The sequence below is a fragment of the Cololabis saira genome, chromosome 2, assembly GCF_033807715.1.
Source record: "Cololabis saira isolate AMF1-May2022 chromosome 2, fColSai1.1, whole genome shotgun sequence".
Taxonomy (NCBI): Eukaryota; Metazoa; Chordata; class Actinopteri; order Beloniformes; family Belonidae; genus Cololabis; species Cololabis saira.
In genome coordinates, this window is record NC_084588.1 from 15,489,943 (window position 1) to 15,509,412 (window position 19,470).

Below are 19,470 nucleotides of genomic sequence, written 5' to 3' on the forward strand. Positions count from 1 at the left end.
ACGTGTTTCGCGAGTGCTCCCGTGAGTGCCAAACTTTTTAAACCACCAAGCCCTCAAACTTTCAAACTTTTTCCTTTAAAAGGGATTCCCTGTTGTTTTTGTTTTTTTTTTGTCTCGAACGAGCCCACTTACCTCCGAGATGGCTTCGAAGAGCGGAAAGTCGGGCAAGAAGGACGACGCTGGCGCTGTCTTAACCCTGGCGGCCATTACCACGTTGCTGGAAGAACACCGCGCTGCCCTGGCCGCCGAGTTCAAAAATACTTTCAGTCAGCTCGACTCCAAACTCGACCAAACGCGGCTCGCGGTCGAGGACCATGGCCAACGTGTTTCGTCCCTTGAACTCGCCACAGAAGACCTCAGCCAGCGAGTTACGGACCTTGAAGGCATCTGCTCGACTCTACGGGATGATAATGCTCGGCTGAAGGCTAAGGTGGTGGATTTGGAGAGCCGAAGCAGAAGGCAGAACATCCGTATCCTGGGTTTACCGGAGTCTACTGAGCGCGGGTCTTCTGCGGCTTTCTTCTCCGGGCTGCTGTGTGAGGTGTTTGGGAATGATACGCTGCCGTCACCGCCAGAGATAGACAGAGCGCACCGCTCGCTCGCCGCCAAGCCGGCCCCGGGACAGAGACCGCGTCCGGTCATCGTCCGCCTTCACCGGTTCCAGACCAAGGATATCCTCGTGAGGGAAGCGCGGCGCAGAGGAAAGCTGGAATATCGCGGCTGCCCCATCCGGGTCTTGGAGGATTACAGCCCCGAAGTTGCCAGCCAACGAGCGGAATACAGCGGAGTCATGTCGGAGCTCTACCAGCTGGGTCTGAAGCCGGCTCTGCTCTTCCCCGCCCGGCTCCGGCTCACGCTGTCCGGGGGGGCCAGGAAGTGGATCGGCTCCGTGGATGAGGCGCGCAAATTCATCACGAGTCGCAGCAAATCCTCAAACCCGCCGTAACGGGACTGTTGGAGGCTTTCACGGCTCCGCCCTGCAGCCCGGTGCGGCTCACTGGCGCTCACTGACTGACTTTTTTTTTTCTCTCTCTTTTTTCACGTGAGTCATTACAATATTCCCGAGGGGAGGGTGAGTACCCCGCGACAAACATTTTTGTTTTTCAGTCTTTTTTTCTTTTTTGCCTGAAATCTTTTAGTTTTCATTTAAAACCTTATTTTACTCTGTTGTTAGTTCGACTGCCCCTTTGCAAATGTTATTAATTTGCAGTTCTTTTTGGCTATTTGGGGGAAGGCGGAAAAAAGGGAAAAATAAGTGATGGAGAGGGAGAGAAAAAAGCGTAAAAATAAAAGCTTTTCCAATTTACCTATAAGTTTTGTAATAATTGTAAGCTGTTAACCTTACTTTTACGCTGTTTAAGTCGGAAGGTTTATATTTTACATTTTTGTACGGATATTTCTGGGCTCTTATCGGGACTTCCAAGTCAAGATTTGAGAGGGTATTTCTTTTTTTTTTATTTATATCTACACGTTTTGAGGTGCTAATTTCATATATTCATGATGCGGGAGCAAAAGCTATTAGTGTGTAGGACAGGAAGATGCGTTATTGCACTTTGTTTGTTTTGAAGAGCTTGCTGCTTTTTTTTTTCTTTTTCTATAGCAGCTGTCTTATTTGGGGTGGGTGGGTCGGGGGGATATGTCACTGCCAGAAACTTTGCATTAATTCTTTTCAACTCCTTACTTAATGTGGGTCACATTCAGCCTCCTTTCCGTTTCTTTTTTTTTTGCCTAGGTCATTGTGCTCACCTCCTAATTTTTCTTCTTAAATATTATGAATAGATTCTTGAAGCTGGTGAGCTGGAATGTTAAGGGTCTGAATCACCCTGTTAAAAGGAAAAGGGTCTTCTCACATCTAAAACATCTTAAAACAGAAATAGCCTTTCTACAAGAAACTCATATTCGCAGTTCTGATAATAGCCGCCTGTTCCCGAGGTGGTCAGGGCAGAGATTTCACTCCTCCTTTCAAGCTAAGGCCAGAGGAGTTTCAGTTCTGATCAGTCAGGATGTTTCATTTGAGCAGCACAACGTGATTTCTGACAAGTTTGGTCGCTACGTGATCGTTTCTGGGAAATTATTCAATACATTGGTCGTACTTGTGAACGTTTATGCCCCTAATTCAGATGATGCAGTCTTTTTTGAACGACTGTTTTCACTGCTCCCTGACCTTAATACATATTCTCTCATACTTGGTGGTGATTTTAATTGCTGGCTTGACCCAGTCCTAGACCGATCCTCTACCAACCCCGGCGCAGCAAGTAAGTCAGCCCGTCTTATTCAGGCGTTCCTTTCTGACTACGGTGTTTGTGATGTGTGGCGTTCTTTACATCCATGTGACAGAGAATACTCCTTTTTCTCACAAGTGCACCACACATACTCGAGGATTGATTATTTTTTTATTGATAATCAACTGATTCCCCTGGTTCATTCCTGTGCTTATCAGAGCATTGTAATTTCCGACCACGCTCCTGTGGTCCTAACCATGTCCCTTCCTGACTTACCTCAAAGAGACAGACAGTGGCGACTCAATTCAACTTTGCTGTCGGACAGAAATTTTGTTAAATTAATGGAAACGGAAATAGCCTTTTTCCTATCCACGAATATGACTCCAGGAATGTCTAGTCTAACTGTCTGGGATTCCCTCAAGGCTTATCTCCGGGGACAGATTATATCCTACACTGCTAGGGTGAGGCAAAAATCTTATAGGGAGCGATCAGACCTTGCCCGCCAAATCAAAGAGGTCGATGAAGAATATTCTCGGACTAAATCCCCAGATCTTTACAAAAAGCGTCTAGAACTTAAAACTAAATTTGACCTGCTCACCACTCACCCAATTGAACAGTCACTTCTGAAAAGTAAAACCAGGTTTTATGTTTATGGAGACAAATCTGACAAATTATTAGCCAACCAACTTAAAGGCTCTAAGGCTAAACAAAATATTTCTAAGATTCGTTTACCAAATGGCCATGTAACTACAGATCACTTACTCATAAATGAAGCATTTAGGGACTTTTATACCCAGCTATACACCTCGGAATCTCAGGCTGATCGAGATGAGATTGCAGACTTTTTAAATAGTCTTAGTATTCCCAGTCTTTCACCAGATCTAAGGAAGACATTAGAAGAACCGATATCCCTGATGGAGATAACTCGAGCCATTTCTTCACTGCAGTCGGGTAAATGTCCTGGCCCTGATGGCTTCCCGGCGGAATTTCTAAAGAAATTTTCTACTCTGCTTTCCCCACTGCTATCTACAGTTCTTTCAGAATCCTTCAGCCACGGTTCCCTCCCTCCTTCTTTTTCAGAGGCCTGTATCACCCTCATAGCTAAAAAAGGGAAGGATCCTACTGAATGCGCCTCCTACAGGCCCATCTCCCTCTTAAACACGGATGCTAAAATCCTAGCTAAAGTCCTAGCCCATAGGCTGGAGAATGCCCTCCCCACAATTATATCTGAAGACCAAACTGGCTTCATTAAAGGTAGGCAGTCTTACTTCAACACAAGGCGACTGTTCAATATTATCTACTCTGCCTCTGAGGCTATCCCTGAATGCGTTGTCTCTCTGGATGCGGAGAAGGCATTTGATCGCGTCCAATGGGATTATCTCTTTGCTGTGCTGGACAGGTTTGGTTTTGGTCCGAACTTTGCGCTGTGGATTAAACTTCTCTATTTGTACCCGACAGCCTCAATTCGTACTAACTCTCAACGGTCAAAACCATTCAATCTGCATCGTGGAACCCGTCAGGGGTGCCCTCTTAGTCCCATGCTTTTTGACATGGCTATTGAACCGCTTGCCACAGCGCTCCGATCTTGTGAGGATGTGTCCGGTATCTGGAGAGGTGGCAGGGAACATAAGGTCTCGCTTTATGCCGATGACCTCTTGCTTTTCATCTCTCACCCTCTGGCCTCATTACCCCCTGCGCTGTCACTTCTCAGTCAGTTTGGGAAACTCTCAGGCTATAAACTGAATCTCAGCAAAAGTGAGCTTTTCCCTACCAATCTCGAATCGCATGCTTTAGACCTTTCCAATTTTCCCTTTAAAATCGTAAATGACAAATTCTCCTATTTAGGCATATCTGTGACAAGGAAACACAAAGACCTGCTCCAAGAGAATCTTATCTCATTGTTAAATGAGACCAAACAAATCCTCACACAATGGTCACCCCTGTCAATGTCTCTTGTGGGTCGCATCAATTCAGTTAAAATGACCATCTTACCTAAATTTTTGTACCTTTTCCAGACCTTACCACTCTTTATTCCTGGCTCTTTTTTTCAGTCCCTTGACTCAGTTATATCTTCATACTTATGGCGGGGTAAACGGCCACGTTTGAACAAGACTCACCTTCAAAAAATAAAGTCTGCAGGTGGTCTGGCCCTCCCAAACTTTCGTTATTATTATTGGGCTGCTAACCTGCGCTGCCTTGCATTCTGGTCCTTCTACTGCGACGGCGCTGACCGCCCTGACTGGGTGGCGATGGAGTTACATCCAACTGATGACCTGTCAATTCCTGCCCTACTCGGCTCCTCACTTCCACTTCCTTCACTTAAATCAATCAAAAACCCAGTGGTTAAACATTCTCTTAGAATTTGGGCCCAATTTAGGAAGTTTTTTGGTTTTCAAAGCTTCTCTCTTCTTAGCCCCATTGCATCAAATCACTTTTTCAAACCATCCCTTGAGGACCCCACCTTCCAGGAATGGCACAGGAGGGGTATGATTCGTTTTAGAGATATGTTCATAGACGGCACCGTGGCATCTTTTGAGCAGTTAAGTAGTAAATTCGGCCTTCCAAAATCAAATTTCTTTAGGTATCTTCAGGCTAGACATTTTGTTCTTTCCCAGACACCCAGCCCTGGTGCATCGATAGGCTTGACCACAGTTGACAAAGTTCTTGCCACAGACCCATTCAAAAAGGGGCTCATTTCGTCTTTCTATGGCATGTTGCTGGATCTTAGGAGTGCCCCTACAGATAAACTCAAAGCAGCATGGGAGCAGGACTTAGGGCTTCCCTTATCAGAGGATACCTGGGAGTCCATACTCAAACTGGTTAATACAACCTCCCTGTGCGCACGTCACTGCTTAATTCAGTTTAAAGTGGTACACAGGGCTCATATTTTCAAAGCAAAGTTATCCTCCATGTACCCAGATATTAGTCCATACTGTGTAAGATGTAAAGTAGCAGAAGCCTCTCTCATCCACATGTACTGGTCCTGCCCATGTCTAAACAAATACTGGATGGAAGTATTTCATACTCTCTCTCTGGTGCTTAAAATCAGATTAGAACCAAACCCACTGACTGCCCTGTTTGGGGTCATGGAGGGAGGAAGGAAGTTAACCACTGCACAGGGGCACACTTTGTCTTTTGCCTCCCTTTTGGCTCGTCGGGCAATTCTGTTCAGGTGGAAGGATCCCTTCCCTCCTACTCGTGCACAATGGCTGGAAGACATCATGTCCTGCTTAAAACTGGAGAAAATTAGATACTCGCTTCAGCAATCAAATAAGTTCCAGAAAGTGTGGGGACCCTTTCTAGAAGCATTCCAGACCCTGTGAACTATACTTCATATTTCTTTTGTATTCCTAGTGCAGGCTTTTGATGTTAGAGTGACCTCATATTGTGATTAGTAATCTGGCAGTGACATGGGAGGGATTAGTTTGGTCTGTAGTTTGTTTTTGTTACTATTTTATATTTTTTTCATACTGTTTAATTGTTTTTTTATATTTTGTACACTGGTGTATGCTATGATTAACATGCCTCAAAATATTTGTAATTGACATTCAGCATTTCACCTGTTTTACTTTGTGAAAATTTTAATAAAAAGATCTTGAATTAAAAAAATAGTCAAAGAGATAGGAACTCAAGGTTAAGGTTAAATCCACATCAGCTCATAAACCGTAGGGTCACGTGGTCGCTGCTGGAGCTGGACACACACCAGTGTGCTTGAAGCTTTATCCAGTATGTGTAGCTTTGCAAACCTTTTTTTTAAATTCTTTTTAAAGTCTATAATCATCTGTTCAATACAAAGAAAAAAATATTCTGTAGAATCTTATAGGCACCTGATAAAACAGACAGTTTAAGGCTCACCCGAATGTCTTGTATCCACACCTGAACAGGTGCATCGCTGCTGCAAGGCTCGTGAGGTTGCAACGAAGTACAAAAGACATGCGGTATTTATGAAATAAATGCAATGATCCACGTATGATTGCAGTACAATGCCAACGGCTCAGACACAAACAACTAATGACACAGCATTTTTCATGTAAAAACAAAGTATTTACAGTCTTAAACCAGTAGATAATTCAGTGTGAGACATGACCTGAATGGAAAAAATGTAAATTTGGGCATTGATCCACACAGAGACATCACATAGAGCCAAACAAACAGTATAACCAGTCAGACTCCTGCAAACAGAAAACATCCAGGCTGATGAGGAAATCCTGAGCTTCCTGTTTACATTGATCAATTTTTGTTTCCAGCCGCGGCTCCACCAGAAAGACTTTTGAGCGAAGCACCAGAGACTCAGGAGTTAAAAGAACAGTCTCTCATTTTCAGAAATATTGCGTTTTATTCGCTATAATTGGGGTAAATCTCATTTACAGATCCTGGTTTGGCGTGAATAAGCTACATTATGTTGTCAAAGGTGTCCGTACAGGCAACAAGAGGTCACTGACGGCATCAAAACTTCCAGGAAAAACACAAAGAAAACAAGAAGCTTTGGTTGTGTATCCTTTTTTTTTAATTGCATAACAAAAGCATAAAACAAAATCATCTGATCATAGCAAATATAACTCAAGACAGCATCACTTTGATTCATATTTATTCAAATGAAATAGAAAAAAAAGACTTACAATACAAAGTACCCCCTTAATTAGAGTCGCAAGATAGAAGAGGGTACGTTTCAAGCAGGTGCTTTATTGATAGTATAACTCTATAATCATGATAGTTTTATTATGTTTTCTTACACACAAAAAAAAAACAAACCATCAGACTTAAAGGTATAGTCCTTGATGTTGGAGAGCTAGCAAGATTTGAAAGTGGCACCTCCTCTAAGCCCCGCCCCCTCCTCCCCCTCCCAGCTTTAATCCTGTAAAAACTCTAACCAATCCGTTTCATTCGGTCCGAATGAAACTGATTGGTCCAGGACCAGAGGCTTGGCAGGGGGGGAAAGAACCAATCAGATGCCTTCATGCCGCCCACGCCCCCCGCCCCCCGCCCCCTGTCCCATGCGCGCACTCGCTTCGAGCCCCCCGTGTCCACTTCCCATGGGTCCTCCTGGGCTCACAGTGTCCCAGTGTAACCCCCCTCCCTCCGCTCTGCCACGGACCCAAGTATGTAGTTATTATGTAGTTATTTCCAGAGCGGATCGGTCCCGCTGTCTGTGAGAACGGGGAAAAGAGCCGTCAGTCCGGGCTGCTGCTGCAGGACTCTCCGCCCAGCAGCAGCAGCCCGCGGGGACACATGCAGCCGCACTGAAGCGCCGCAGCAGCTCCGGCTCGGAAGCAGTATGGGGGTCCGTGGAGATGGAGGCGTCTCCATCCCGGCGAGAGTGGAGAGCGAAGAGCGGAGAGCGGAGAGCGGGTGGCGGTGCGCTGCAGGCTCTAGAGCCACGGCTACGCCGTAGCCTACGCTGTAGGGTACGCCGTAGCTACCGCCACCCACTCTCCACTCTCCGCTCTCCACTCTCGCCGGGATGGAGACGCCGGTGGGCAGGATGCACGTTTGGGTGGGCACAGCCCACCCCTGCCCCCCCATAAAACCGGCCTCGCTTACAGGTGAATGAGACATGGGGTAGTTTTGTTGAAAATGTGCTGTCCAAAATGTCCTGCAAAACTCGACTCCTGCAAATGCGCGTTCCCCAAAGTTTGGGGGGCTTTGGACGGAGCGCTGGCGGGAGGGGGAGGAGGGGGTGGGGCTTAGAGGAGGTGCCACTTTCAAATCTTGCTAGCTCTCCAACATCAAGGACCCTGCCTTTAAACCACTAACTTTAACACAACTTTTTCAATTATTATACTTTTAAATGTAAACTGACACCAAAAATTATTACATTGAAGAAGGAGCAGCGGAAATTAGCTTGAATAAAATGCACGTCAGATATTGAGGAAAGAAATGTTAAAGATGATTTTATTTTATTTATTCTTTTGTTGTGTGAAACTTTCCAGTAAAAATGATTTGCTCCAGTGGGATGAGGAGGTTTTTTGTCCCAGGGGGGTTCCTGTATACACCAGACAGACTAAATGGAAAACGGCAGTGAAGCGTTGCACCATCAGGAACGGCGGACGAGGATTTGAAGGGAAGCTTCTCCATCGGTTTGTCAAGCCTGAAAAGGTGGAGTGCTCACCTGAACTGCGTCTCTCCACTCGAGTTGAGCCTGGAAACCCTGGAACGTCTCAGAATGTCTCTGAGGAGCTCATGTCTGGTGAGTGTGCTCGACGCCCGTGACTTTCCTCCTTCCTTTGTTTTCACTACCTGCAGAGGACTCAGTGCAGACAAATTTATTTATGATTTGTGCCGAGGAGAAGCAGCAGTCCTCCTCGCTTCCCTCCTCATCCTCTGTAATTACTTAAATCTGCCAGAAGCTGTCTGCTGCTGTTGAGAGATATGCCTTTATTGTTTTCTATGAGAGATAAATCTGTCTCCTCCTCCTCGCTTAAACCACTTCAGAAGCTCTGATGTCCTTTTTTATCTGAAGTAATTAAGTCAGGGAAGTTCATGTGAGGACCCAGTAAGGCATCCTACGGAAAACTTATCTATAAGAAACAAATACTTTCTAAAATGAACGAACAGAGCTGCGAAAAAGTTTTATCTGCTTTGCACAATATGACAGACAAAGTGTCTCAAAGCTGCAGCTGCTTTCGAATCAGAGAGGTTTTTGAGACAAATAAATGATTATATGTGACGCGATACAGCCGGTGTAAAGATTCCTGAGCAATAAAAGCATGAGGCGCTTTTCTTCTATTTTCCTTTTTCTTTAGAGCAGAATTGTCATTTTTCTTCAGATTAGATACTGTATTGTTCCCTGCCAGAGTCTAATATTCCATCGGAGTGCAGCAGATGCTAAAACTCTTTATTTATTTTCACAGCTGAAACTCTTATCGCTCTTATCACCTGGTCCATTTGAAGTTTGGAATCGAGTTTTACCGATTGAGGAGCTCATGAGTGAAGCAGAGAAAAAATAAATGTGTTTTATTTGGAGGTCTCAGTTTTGGGATCACGACCGGAACAAAAAACCAGAGCACAAGAATAAGCATCAGCTCACCATGAAACGACAACTTCATGGCTGCAGAAGTAGTTGTTACGACAGGTGAGACTGATTTTGTTTTTTTACTGTTAAGGACTTTGTGCTGCATTTTATTGTACAAAAAGTGTTATATAAATAAAGTTGGATTTGATTTAAGATGTGCTCGTCTCTCCATCAATCATCAGCACTTCTAATTGGCTTGTGGTCAGTCTATCTATTCATCCATCCATCCATCCATCCATCCATCCATCCGTTCACCCATCCATCCATCCATCCATCCATCCATCCAATGGAGAAGTTGCCCACCTATTCAAATGTTCATATACAAAAGACAACCTTAAATGTGGCTGATTACTCTGTACTCCCCTTTTTATTTATGTAAAATTTTTATGTAGCAATCACATAAACGTGTTGTTTTTTCAGTTCTCTTTTTTAGGGCCCGAGCACTAACAGTGCGAAGGCCCTATTGTATCTGTAGGAATTTTTTTTTCTCGTTTTTCTCGTTTTTTTAATTTAATTTTATAATAATAATAATAATGACTTGGATTTATATAGCACCCTTCTAGGCACCCAGAGCGCTTTACAGAAATCATTATTCATGCATACACATCCATACTGCTGGTGGTAGCTACATTTGTAGCCACAGCTGCCCTGGGGCAGACTGAGGGAAGCGTGGCTGCCATATCGCGCCTAACGGCCCCTCCGACCACCACCAACATTCATACACATTCAAACACATTCACACGGGGCAAGCTGGGTAAGGTGTCTTGCCCAAGGACACTACGACAAGGACACTACGACAGCAAACTGGGACAGAGCGGGATTCGAACGGCCGACCTTCCGATCATTGGACGACCCGCTCTACCACCTGAGCTACTGCCGCCCCATGTTATGTAGTTTACCCTTTCTTCAATATTTTTTCACATCCCAATTTACTTAAGTGCTCTGTGAAAAGTATACTAGATTTTCAGTCATCTGGGAGTTTTAAGATATATGTGAATATTAGCCTTTTTTGCATTGTGCCAATTTACAGCATTATCTAAAAAGACAAGAAATGTCGCTATAAAAAGTCTATATTGTATTAGAGAGTATTTCCACACTTACCTTGAAATCAGATATTAGATCAGGGTTTTGAGAACCATTTAAAAACTAGATTTATATTTTAGAGCTAAAGAAAAAAGACCACCCGAGGGGTGTTTTTCCCGCACAAAAAAGATACAAACATTGTTCAAATGTATACAACAAACTTTATTGGACATTGAGTTGATAAACAAAGAGCAAAATGGAGTTTATCTCAGCTTCCTGCACCTTTTTCTTTTCAGACTGAACTTTTTCAATAGTCTCCTCCGTGTCCGTGATAAAAAGCTCAAATTCAGCTTTTTCTGCTCCAGATGTGTGCAGGCCTCTTCCTGACCTTTCTTAACCTTTTTTAAGGTTTCAACCTCCTCCTGCACCATTTTCTTTTCAGACTGAAGTGTTTTATCAGTCTCCTCCATTTCTGTGATAAACAGTTCATATTCTGCTTTCTTCACCTCTAAATGCTTCCAGCCCTCCTCCAGGTCTTTCTTGTCCTTCTCAGATGTTTCCAGTTTCTTGTACAGTTTTTTCTTCTCAGTTCTCAGTTCCATGTAGGTCTCTTGCAGTTCGGTGATTAACAGATTGACAGCTGTTTTCTCAACATCCATTTTCTCCCAGGTCTCTTCTTGATCTTTCTTAATCTTTTTTAAGGTTTCAACCTCCTCCTGTACCTTTTTCTTCTCAGACTGAAGTTTGTTATCTGTCTCCTCCATGTCTGTGATGAACAGCTTAAATTCAGCTTTTTTTTTCTCCAGCTGTGTCCAAGCCTCATCCTGATCTTTCTTAGCCTCCTCCAGGTTAATTACTGCTTCCAGCAGTATTTTCTTTTCTGTCCACAATTCTTCGTAGTACTCTTTCTTCTCCGTGTACAGTTTTTGCCTTCTCTCTTCAAGATCTTTTCTTGCTTCCTCGAAATCCAGTTCGCTTATCTCCTTCTCATGGACTTCTTTCATGTCTTCAATCTTTTTGTTTGTCTCGCTTTTCTCTTTTACAAGTCCTTGCTTTTCATGCTGGAGGTCTCTGCATTTCTTGTGCAGTTCCTCATTCTTCTGTAGCAGATTTATTTTGTCATCCTCCAGCTGTTGTATTCTCTCCAGCAGCTCATTTTCTGTGGCTGCATCAAGGCTCTTTAAGCCACTGAGCCGGCTCCTCACACTCATGATCTCCTGGTTCTCTGGAAGTTGAAACTTCAGATTGCTGTTGTTTTCTCTCAGGAGAACAGTAGTCCTACGTGCCTTAAGCTGATTTTGGATGGTGTAATGATCGCTGCAGTGGGGAGTTCTCACAAATCTTCTTTTCTGTCGTTAACGGTGTCCAGAAACTATTGTGCTGCTTGCGTCTTCTCAAGATACAGAGCAATGAATGAACGGTGAACTTAGTGCTTAGAAGTTACTGATGTCATGACGTCGACCACGATTGACGTCACCACGAGTGACGTCACCGCATTCGCGCCGCGTGTGGTAGACGAGGCGCGCGCTCCGGCGGACAGCGGAGCGCGCTCCCGACACAGCTGCAGCTCGTCAGCTCATCTATGGAGAAGTTAAGAGAGAAGTTAAAGAGAGAAGTTAAGAGAGAAGTTAAGACAAAAGTTAAAGAGAGAAGTTAAGAGAGAAGTTGAAGAGAGAGTTTAATGAGAAGTTAAGAAGAAGAATATTTATTTTATTATTATCAGAGGCGCCCCCCCCCCCCCCCCCCCCGCGCTGCAAAGAAAAAAAACACATCCCATCAATGCACAGTGACAGCCATGTATCTTTAATAAATAAATGAATAAGACAAACAAAATACTGTGTATAAAAAACCCTGTGTGTGAATTACACTAATCCTTCACACATTTAAATGTATAACTAATTAATTAAAAAAAATGAATAAATACAAAAAAAATTACAATTAGGCTTATTCACATAATCTGAATTGAGTGCTCAGACTGTAACAGATTTTTTTAACCTGGCTTTTTCACCTTTTCACAACAAGTGTAAAGTGGTAAACTAGAACTTAACTTTTCTAGCCTTCTTTGCAGCAAAATCATCAATTACATCATCATACGAAATTTGTTGCGCAACTGTATGACTGATGGTGATAATGGCAAGTCCAGAGAGACGCTCCTGTGACATAGTGGACCTCAAGTATGTTTTAAAGGAGCTTGAGGCCGGATTGTGGCAAGATTTATGAAAAAAATCTGTATACATTTTAAGTTTTCTAGTAATAATGTCAGATGAAGCGTTCCAAACCCAAAAGAATGGGCCCTCTAGTGTATCTCTCCTTTGCCTTGAACAGGCTGTTGCTGCAAAATGTGCTGCAATTCGGTCCCGAATTTCCCGCGCTGGGCTGCGGATGTGACGTCACATGACGCTGCATGCACGTTCTCCCCGTTCTCCCGTGCCGGCTTCACTGTTGGCTGCAGTACCCCCAACGGCCGTCGTGGAGAAGGGTGGCGCTAGAGAGTCTCATTTCTTAAAAGGAGCCTCAAGCTCCTTTAATAAGCTTCAGCTTATTTCTTCGCCCGAACCGTAACGTGCACCCAGGTGTGTTTTACATCAAAATGTGTGTCTCGATCCTGTGACAATGGGCATTACTTTTTTCAGTCAAAAGTATTACCGTGGCGACGCTAGATGCCAAAAAGCGAGCCCCCCTTCATCTGATTGGTCGATATGTGATAGTTCCTACTTTCTGCCATAACTTTTGAATGGTTTGATATAGAGAGTCGTGGGTGGTGTCATCCGCTAAATGTCCAGGCCTGAAGAATCTACATGCAAGTCATACAAGCACTTCCACTGCAGCCTGAACGTGCACAAGGGTGCGAGGGCCCGTTCATCGCTGCTTGCAGCTTTAGTTCTTCTTATACTTGTCAATATTTATATCTAAATGAGGGAACTTTAACATTGAGACTTTTACACAGAACAGCAGTGAGGTGATTAAAACTGGAGGCAGAGACGTAACCTGAAGTTAAGCTGAGCATCAAGGAATGCACAGAAATGTCCATCTTTAGTACCATCTTTGAAGCTCTCTGGTGCTGTTGCTCTCTCTCCCTCCATCTCTGATTGTCTGGTCTGATCCCGCATCACCGAGCCTGACTTCTGCACATCATGAACCACTGCTGTGCAGCCCCGGGTGTCAACGTGCACTTTTGCAGTTGTGTATCTCTTAGCAGTCAGATGCAGAAAACAAACAGCAGCTGTGTTTTTCTTGTAATTCACTACATACAGCTGTGAGGCCGCATGCAGAGACAGAGCTCTGTTAATTCTCTGCACCTGATGAAGCTTATTCAGCCTGTAATGAGCATGCACAGCAACATAACTGTTTTTATATATTCAACTGTTCCGACTTACTGAACATTTTTCTTCTCGAATCTATGACTATGTGTTTATGATGCTGCGTCATCTTGTGTTCAGTGTTGTGTTGGAGTCCCACAAGGCTCTACTCTTAGACCAGTTTTATCGACACCATACTGAATAAAGAGGACTGGACAAATCAATGATCCTAGTGGTCATTGGAAGAATTGTACATGTTTGGGTTTTTTAAACTTCCATATCGATTGCAGACCAGTAACCTCGATTGATCACCTTGGTCTTTACGGTATTCATTATTTTCACACATACATTATTTGTAACTCTGAACTTCAACTTTTAAATGCAAGATATGGTGTCTCAGAGAAAAATGCAATCCATAAAAATGATTTTTTATTTCATTCATGTCCAATGGATTTTTATTTGGAAAGGCATAACTTTTAATGTATTAGTTCTAACACTACAGCTGAAGTTATGACTTTATGTTAGCAGAGTTAACAGAAGTGTTGCTTTGATTTACCTTAAAACAAATGTAGACATCTTTGCTGATCTTCTGGACCAAAGCAGACATTTAGCTCTGTTTTTGTTTGGATTTAGGAAATGAAATAAAATAAACTCCAACGTCACCCTCTGGGGATGCCAGAAAACAAAGGTACCCAAGATGCATCATCTGAATTTTTACTTTTGTCATGAACTAAAAAAGATCATGATCTTCCAATGCTTTTATATGGAGCTGAATACAGATGCCTGAGTTCTGGTCCCTGCAGAACTGGCTGCTTTCAAGGGGCGGGGATTACTGATATATCAATTGTTCAGAAAGGAGCCCTTCTTTTTGAGCCTTATAGTTCAGTTAATACTATTTGTTTTGATTTTTTTTCACCCCTCCTTGTGTCTTTTTGCAAGCATAGAAAGCAGATCGAATGGAGGAAAAAAATCGAAACCCACATACTGTAACGTGTTTTTCATCAAATATTAAATGTATGAAACATTGATTCAGCCATTCTTCTACAGCCTATTAAACATTTATTAGAAAGCCAGAAAGCTAATATTTTCCTTTGTCATAATGTGCGTTGGCAGATCACACAGTTTGTTTAATCTCTCATTAACAGATTAACATCTCTTGTTCTCGTCCCTGCATAGTTTTGGGTCAAACATATCATCTTAATAAACGTTATGGTGCTGAAGATTTATACAAGCCACACAGACCAAAAAAACAAAAATAAAAGACTGTTTCCAAGACTCAGATATGTTCTGATTTGTTTTTGGGTTTGATTTCTGAGACATTTCAGCAGTTTGCATCAGAGGACTGAAAGTTCTGGGAAAACATTCCCTCTTTACCGTGTTTCTATGAATCTTCTCTGGTGTCAAGCTCATAGTAGTGTCTGTTTGCGCTGCGCTCACAGATCATCCTCAAACACACAAATCTTTAGTGGCATTTGAGTCGTTATTGTGACACATCAAGGAGATTTATTTTTGTGAGGAACCAACTGTCAGCTTTCATTTCCCCTCAGTTTTTTTTTTGGACTGGAGATCTTTTAATGGACATGTTTTGTCTTTTCTGTACAAATGTCATCCAAAGACAAGACAATTAGTTCCAGCAACAATATCAAGAAGCAGAGACGTGTTCATCCAATATTCATTCACATGAAAAAGACACAAAATATCTAATATAAGGCTCAAAAAGAGACAAGAACGAAACCAAAAACAAACACTTAAAAGCCCAAAATACAATGAAATGCAACATAAAAACACAGGGATGCAAAATGACTGAAATTTAAAATAAAAATGAGATGAGAGTCTGTCAAATAGCAGACATGGTTGAAATTTTCAGATTTACCTTTTCATAATAAATACATGTGTGATGTGTTTGTTGCCTGGTAATAGCTCTACTGATGACATCACATATATAAGTGTAAGGCAACATGCATTTCTTTTTCCACCATATTTCAGATGTTTTACTGCTGATTAGAATGAATCGACTCACTTTCGGCCTCAGCCCCTAGTGGTCAGTCGGGGACCTGCAACTTCCTGTACTTCTGGGTTGCATGCTGTCCAGCGAGCTGGATGTTGCCTATCGCTTAAAGTTAGTTGAAAGCTGACTGAGGCTCAACGTGACCGGCCACAAAACAGCCAAAATCAAATGAAAAATGAAGGATAATGAGACAACAGTGAACAAAAGTTACTTTTAACCTCTTACAAAACGTTGCAAAAATGAGAAAAAATAAAAACCCAAAGCAGAAAATGCAAAATATTCAGAAACAGACACAAGTATTGCAAAATATTTGGCAGGTTCACAGCTGAATAAGTGAAACAACCAGTCATATCTGAGGATTTGTGACCCGGAGGTTTGTTTTCTCATAACTGATCCTTAAGATTTATAATGTTTTTGTTTTAATCCCAGAGGCCAGACTTCCACAGAGGAGACCCTTCTTTCATTGTTTCCTCTCTGTTTACATCACCTGTGTATAAAAGCAAGCACAAGAAGAAAGAAAGACAGAAATATCTGAAAAAGGGCAGAAATATCTTTACCACGTAAAAATAAAAACCATTGTGCTTCATTTGAGTGCAGCGCTCCAGATTCACGCCTACTACCTGTAATCATCACACACTCACACACACTCACACACACACACACGCAGAAATGGCTCAGCGCCTCTCATAAGTCAAAGTGTAATTCAGGCCTCCTGGCTGGCTGCTGTAGATGAATGTTTCCACTCACAGAGTAAACAAGATTCTTAAGCCGTGATAATATTATCCAGCTGGGTGAAACTGAAACCAATCATTCCTTTTCTTTCTCTCTTCTGGGCCATTTCTGAACCATCACTGTGTGAAGGGAAAAATAACTGCCTCTAAGTAGATCGTTGTTGAAGAACGGGGGGATTTTAATGTCTGTATAGTTGCAGACATGAATTAAAATAAACATGTGGTTGCAGAACTGTACACTGAGGAGGATATAAGAAACATACAACAGGGAAAAATCTGAAAAGGCCTGAGACGAAGGCAGCTGGACATTTCCCCTTCGTGAAAGAGCATCTCCACTTCAAACCGAATAGTGGTTTCCGGGCTTAAATTATACTGTTCTTGTGAGGTTTTGGATTAAATCACTGACCCGCCTCACATAGCAGACACTTTCGAACCTAATCTGAGCTGTTTTTAGCTCAGTTACGAGTCTGGCTACCAGAGTTACAATAATTTTGACAATTTTTATTGTTTTTATTTTTATTTCGTTTTTCAGTTTGATCATTTCAGTAGTTTAAGTATAGTCTTAGTATTAGTTGTAGTTCTTGAAGTAGCTACTGACTTACAGGTACTGACGAAAGCATCAAGAATGAAACAATCCTACTAACTATGCCATACAGTATGAAAGATTTATGTTCTTTTGTCTGGTGAATCAAGAAAGACTAGTGGAAAGAATCACAGGTTAACAACTTTTAATCATGTCAAGCACAAGGTTTTTCCAGCCGGAGGTACATTTGTCTCCGGCCGGGGTACACCCCTGTCAGACCACGGTGGGTCCGAGAGAAATGCACGACGTTTTCACGAGTCCAGTTGAATTTATACTGAAAAGGAGGATGTTCTTTGCAAGTGAATTTCATTGGTGGAGGGAACGGAAAAAGACCCCCAAACGTGTCACTTCTATCTCCTTTGTTATTTCTCTCACCTGGGGTGCCACCCCAGGACGCAGATAAGACCACCCAATGCTAAACATCTGTTTCTCTCCATTGTCTTTTCTTAACAAATGGTATGTATTTGAACTACCTGACATCTGCATCTAAAGCAAGCAGTCGAGCCGTCTACCGAGGCTGAATCCGTGACTACATGAAGGCAGCTGCCCTATAGCTGAACTGCTAAATAGGAGATTACTTTGCATATATAGAGAAAACCCCCAGTGTTAGACTCTTCGACCTCTTGACGATTTTCATGAAATCCTAACAATTTCCACTCAAAACATGATTAATTCATGTTTTTCAAATCAAACATGTAAAAATGTCCACTGGGATATAAAAATATATGTGTTGTTTTTGTACCCCCCTTTTCATATAAAATAGATCAACCTGCTTAGCTGTATAGACAAAACAGAGTCCCAATCCTGCAATATTACACATGACCACCAGATGTGAAGATACAAGCAGAGCAACAGAAGAAAAAACCCACAAATATCAAGAACCATACATACAGATTAATATACAAATACATTCAACAACAATCATAAATTTAAAGCTGTGGAAGTCTGAATATTCATGTTGTAAACCATTGTACATCTCATAATGGATGAGCATTTCACAAATAAACCAAATAAATCAGTATAACCATGTGTAAAGTCCGTTATACATCCCAGTCAAAAATGGGGAAATCCAGGTGTCCAGGAAATAAGGCAGTCAAAAAATAATCCATTGTTCTTCTGGAGACGAAAGCACTCCATGATTTCCTGTAGATCGGAGTATTGGATCCAGATGATGAAAGTTGTCCTCCGATGTCTCCCAAGTTTTTTTTTTTTTTTTTTTTCTGTCTCATCCAACTAGCCTTTACTCAAGCATCCACTCAGGCCCTGGAATGTCTCTGTCACGGTCCCAGAGTGGCTCCTGCCAGGCGGGAGAGCCTTCTCCTAGCCTGGAAAAGGTTTCATTCCATATCCCTGTATGTCTCAGAAAACAGAACGGACAGGTTGCACAGTAATATCTATCTATAATCTTAGTTGAGCCTTGCCCCTTTGTAACAACTTTAAACAACAGATGTTAGTTATTAGAAAAATGGCATGCAAGTAGTTTGTATTCCTATGACGTGGTACATCTAATATCATAAATGCACCTGCTGTTTATGTCTACTAACATTGTCTACTATCCCCCCATTTTTTATTTTATTTTTTTTCTTTCAACCCTTTCAACAGGCATGGGCACACTTTGGACAGATAACCATCTTTTCAAACTAATCCCCCGAAAAACATAAAATAAAATTGGAAAAAAAAATCGTAAAATAATATCCAACCAGCTCTATGAAAAAGTATGTAAAACCGATGACCCATTGGAACAAAACAGTAGGAAATGAGCGTGTGCAGTATACCCATAATCACCCTACTATTGCAACACCAGGCATCCGCAGAAAACCTCGGCCTTTCAGCACCACAGGGTGCACCACAGAGCTGTAGACCTTCGCCAGTGTCCAAGCATAGTTTCGACAGATACAGTTGCACCTTTTTAGAAGAAGACCCGGTCGTTATCCATCAGTCTTTTCTTTGTCAGAGTCTTGTGCGAAAGCCCACCTCGCATTCAGATGAAGTTCATATCATCAGCCGACACAGCTTTGTCATCTCTGACCTGAAGACGGACAGTGCTGCACATTGAAGCAGCGTAGGAGATGGATCTGAAGTTGATTTCTGTAAGTGGTTCTGTACCAGGGGTAACTTTCCAGTCAAGGTCCCACAGAAACCAGTGCAGCTCTACTAAGCACACTGCACACACCCCATTTCTCTGGGTCATCAATCCTCCACCCTCTTTTTTTTTTTTTTTTTACTAAAATCAAAAAAAAAAAAAAAAAAAAAACATATAACATCTGCATAAAATAAGAACAACCACAGCCATTACAATACAAATTGATACCACCACACCTTTCCATTTACCAAAACATTAAGAGAACAAATCTCCAAGAATATTCTGAATAACCAGACACACTGTAAGGAGGCTTCTCCTCCCTTTCAACAAACAAAAGAGGACTGATTGTCAGTCCTGGAGGAAAAAAAAAGGGGGGGGGGGGGGGCTCGCAGGGGGAGAGAGCGCAAATTAATGACAGACATACATTATACATGACAAGCAAAACAATAATAGACAACAAAATTCTGTTATTTGACATTTCTTTTCATTTAAGTGTGTCCTTATGTGTT